We start from the raw sequence: 5,006 nt of genomic DNA, 5'->3' as shown, positions 1-5,006 counted from the left end.
ACGAAAACCAAAAAAATTGTGTTTTTGGAATTACTCCAAATTTTCTAGTTTTATCAATTCAAACTTGAAGATTCTTCATGAAACTAAAAAAATTGCGTCAAATACTGCCAACCGCGTGAAAATCAGTTGATTCATTCAAAAGTTATTGTGGTTTGAAAATTAAAAAAATATTGTTTTATGATACTTCTATCAGAATTTTGAGCTCGAAGAGCTCAGAATAACACATAAATTGTATTTTTGAGCTCGATGAGCTCAAACGTCATTAGTGCAGTTTTATGCACCTAGGTATGGAATTAGCGGGAAGTTGCACGGATGGCCTTCAGGGTCTACCGTTTTTCTATTTTTTTTTTTTTAATTTAAATTATTGTAGCTCCATTCGATTTGATCGTATTTCATTGAGATTAGTCGGAATTTGTAGTATATTAGTGACTCTTTGAAAGTGCTTTTTAAGATTTTTTTTGTATTTGAACCCGTCTCATCGGTGTCAGCCTCGAAACCCCTATTTTCTCAAAAATTGTTATATTTTCGTTCTTATCAACAAAACAGTTGACGTTACATGAAAATTGTCAAAGAATAATTTGCAGGAAATTAAATTTCCTACAAAAATACTCCTGTATGGATATTCTGAGGTGCTTAGTCTAAATGTATAAACAGGTTAATGTATTAAGATCTAATAAAAATCTGAAATTTCAATTTTCATTGTATAATTTTTCCACTGACGCTTTTTTTAAATAAAATCAACCTTATTCAACTTTTTTTTTTAGAAAAAAATATCAACAAAATCGAAAAAAAATATAACAAAAATTTTTTCAACGCTTCATCTTCGAGAATAAAATTTCTCATTTGAATTTCTGATATTTGTATAGTGTAAAATATTTTTTTTTTGTTCTTAGTATAAAGATATATACCAAAATTAGCTTTAAAAACAAGTCAAATATGAAATAGTATATTGTGCAACAAGTGCGACAAGCGAAGTTCGAAAGCGAAGTTAAATGCACGAGCGAAGTGAGTGCGGTCTTTCGCTTGAGTGGGTAATCGACAACGTCGCACGAGTTGCACATACTATTTTTCATATAACCTGCATTGAAAATGCGAGTTTCAATGCTTGTTGAGCCAACCGAAACTAGTCAATTTCAGACCAATGCGACTGTTGCCGGGCCGGAATCAATCATTTCCTTCCCGGCGGGCAGAAAATGACGATGTTCTGCCCGTGAGATGAAGTTGCAGCTTTATTTTCAATCCTATAAATTGTTTGTTTATTTGATACCTTTATAATTGTCATTCTAACCGTTAAATGTAATGACATATTATAATTCTGTTTCAAGCATAAAAAAGAATGACTTTTTTTGAGAATGACTTCTTTCTTAAGCATAAAAAAGAATTATTTCTTTTTATTTTAATTTTGATGTAGAGCCAACGTAAGTTTAGACAATTTAACTCTTAATTTAAACCTAACTTTCGCTGATTATAGAAATGAAGTGAAATTCGCATGTGTTCTAACCATGATTCGAACCCAAGCTACGTGTTTACCAGACCGATAACTAACCCCTACACCTACATCAATAAAATAATGTACATCTCATCATTCGTTTAACCTAAATCTACATTGTGACGAAGTGTAACGGTTTATTATTTATATTATTTATGTTATTTAATATTGTCTTTTGATGAAAATTAACTAATTTTTACAAATGTTTATTGGTTAAAAAATGCAAGAGTCAAGTTCATATATTACTTTAGACTTTGAACATCGTTCTGTATACTTTTAATATTTTACTATAAATTTTAATTTGTAAATTATCAATATTAAAAATGCAGCTGTAAAATATAATATTTCAATTTTTTTTTAAAACCATATCAATTATGACGATATTCAATTGTTTTGGTTAAATAGTAAATTTTCAATTTTAGCATTTGCCAACAATTATTCGTTAAACGATAAATATCTACTCTTTAAAATTCCATTACATAATGATTAATCAAGTTTGAATTTCCCATTGACTGGCCAAGGCTAAGGTTACCTAATTCTGGCCCAAGTCTGGGTTGCCATTCAACGGCTATGGCTAGACTTTCCAGTCTTGGCTAACGCTGGGTAATCCTTGGCCCGGCTAAGGCTTGGTTGCTCAGTCTTGGCCCAAGGCTGAGTTATTTTGCCACGGCCATTCTATGGCAAACCAGTCTTGGCCCAGGCTCAGGTAATCATTGAGTTGGCCAAGGCTGATTACCCAGTCTTAGCCCAAGCATGGGCCAATATCGGTGCGCTAAACTTAGTTGCCCATAAGTAATGTTATTTTTGTTTGAAAATGATGAAAAAAAGTGAAAATTTTATAGCGGCAATCGACGTGGTTTTTCAAGCTTAAGGGCGGATTAGTTTTTGGAGATGATCGATGAATCCATTTAAAAGTTATTCCCAAAAAACCACTTTAAAAAAAATAAAAAAACGGTTGACCCTGAAGGCCATCCCTGCAACTTCCCGCTAATTCCATACCTGGGCGCTTGAAATTGCACTTATGCCGTTTTCGAGCTCAAAGAGATAGCTTTTCTATGCTTTTGAGCTCGAAAAGCTGATAGAAGTTTGATAAACTTCTATCAACTTCTAAACCGCAATAATTTTTGAATGAATAAACCGATTTTCGAGCGATTAGCGGCATTCGACGCAGTTTTTAAGCCTTATAAAGAATATTTAAGTTTAAATCGATCGAACTAGAAATTTCGAAGTAATTCTGAAAAAACAGTTTTTTTGGTTTTCTTTCCTGCACGATATCTCTTGAACGAATCAACCGATTTTGACCAGATTAGCGGTGATCGACGTAGTTTTTTAAGGTTAAGAGCTGATTAGTTTTTGGAGTTGATCGATAAAGCCGTTTAAAAGTTATTAAAAAAAAACCACTTAAAAAAAATTTTTTTTTCACTGTTTTTTGGAGATTTCTCGAAATCTGTAGGTCCAAATAGTATTCAAAATCTAAGTTCAGTCAAACTCTTTCGAATGACACCAACCGCGATTAAATCGGTCAAGCCGGTCAAAAGTTATGAGAGGTTTATACACACACACACACACACACACACACACACACACACACACACACACACACACACACATCTCATATCAAGGATCAACGTTTGGCTAAACCGGAGTCACGGTGAAGTCAACTATTATCTTACGCAGATGTTATCAGGACACGGCTGTTTCCGGGCGTATCTCCACCGCTTTGTATCCACAGCGAGATGAGCTGGAGAATATCCTGAAGAGGAAAATCCAACCAGAGACAATAGTAGAAGCAATGCTGTCATCAGAGGCTGCCTGGAACGACACAAACACGTTTGTCACGGGAGTTCTCTCAGACCTGCGGTCCATAGAAAGAAGAAGAGCGAATGACGCCAATTAGAAGGAGGAAAGAATAACACCTTAGCCACCAAAAGAAAGAACAGTAGCTAGATCCTCCCCTCACGAAGTAATGCCTGACGGCGGTTTCAATGAGGGATTAGGGGAAAGAGGAAAAGAGGTTTAGGGTTTAGTGGGTAGGGCGCTAGCGTCGAGTTTTAGTATGACACTGCGTCAAGTCGCCACATATCCAGGCCAAACAGCTATGCCTAGAATCCGTAAAAAGGATTCCCCCCTTTAAAAAAAAAAAAAAAAAAAAAAATACCCACACACACACACACACACACACACACATACATACATACATACATACATACATACAGACATAGTGACACCCTCGATAGTCAGGGAAGCTTCCTGTGACCTTCAAACGTCGAGATCTGATGAAAACTCGATTTTTGTAAAACGGGGTAAAACCAATAACGTACCGATTTTTGAAAATCTTCGATTTTCTTAGCGGGAAATCAAAAATATCTGATTTAAAAAAAAAATTATTTCTCAAATAATTGCTTATACAAATGGCTATAAACAATAGGTGGCGCGGGATTTCGAAAAAATGACTACGATATTCGGTTTCAGCGGGTCAAAATACATAAAGTAATCATATTTTGTACACTGACCTCAAAATTTTATGAAAAGATAATGCAGTGCCTACACTATTATCTGTTGAGTAACTCAGTCAGGTACTTCTAGTAGCTGAATGGTACGCTCTGGGACTTACATGCAGGAGGACCCAGGTTCGAATCCCCAACATCGCAAATTGTTTTTCAACGAAAATTCGACGTTGAATCATGGAAAATTGATATAAAATACATAATTTCTAATCTGCAAGTAGAAATAAAATAAATTTTACTATTATTTTTATTTTATAAACTTTTTTATAAATTGATTCTGTTTCAATCGAACTAGATCTGAATGGATCAGATTTGATCCAATCAGATCAAACGTGATCTGGTCGGATCTGGCCAAAATGCAGATTTGCTCAGATCTGATAAATTTGATCTGATTTGATCAGAGCAGATCTAAACTTTTTTTCCCGGGTAATAATCAGATTAAATTAGATCTCCATAGATCAAGTCAGATCTATTTATATCTAATTTTTAATTTAACTTTGATCAAACTTGATCTGGATTGGTCTAATTTGATCAGAGTGGATCTAGTTTGATCAGAACAGATCTATTCATATTCACTTTTTAATTTCATTTTGATCAAACTTGATCTGGTTTGATCTAAGCAGATCAAATTAGATCTCTCCATATCTACTCAGATCTAAATTTAGATCAAATCTGATCTGCTTCGATCGAATTTGATCAGAGCAGATCTAAACTTTTTTCCCGGGTTATCCTTGTCCAGGTCGCCCAACGATTAACTAAAAATACGAAATAAACAAAAAAAATTAGAAAAATGGTTGACCCTGAAGGCCATCCCTGCAACTTACCGCTACTTTTGTAACTAAGCGCTCAAAATTGCACTTATTACGTTTTTGAGCTCTTCAAGCTTAAAAATGTAATTTTCGAGTCTGATAGACGTTTAACCGGACTTAATAAAACACTATTTTTTGAAATTTCAAATCGCAATAACTTTTGAATAAATGAACCGATTTTCACGCGGTCGGCGGCATTCG

At 34.5% G+C, this 5,006-nt stretch overlaps 1 protein-coding gene across 1 annotated transcript in view; it reads right to left on the bottom strand.

The window, feature by feature from the left end:
* Positions 1-5,006, bottom strand: part of LOC123275345 (patj homolog) — a gene marked incomplete in the record, with an annotated part of 555,954 nt that overhangs the window by 171,640 nt on the left and 379,308 nt on the right.

Source organism: Cotesia glomerata, linkage group LG1 (genome assembly GCF_020080835.1).
Source record: "Cotesia glomerata isolate CgM1 linkage group LG1, MPM_Cglom_v2.3, whole genome shotgun sequence".
In the NCBI taxonomy this organism is placed as follows: domain Eukaryota; kingdom Metazoa; phylum Arthropoda; class Insecta; order Hymenoptera; family Braconidae; genus Cotesia; species Cotesia glomerata.
The sequence above is the reverse complement of the archived record's forward strand: the minus strand, read 5'-3'. Positions and strand labels throughout refer to the sequence as shown.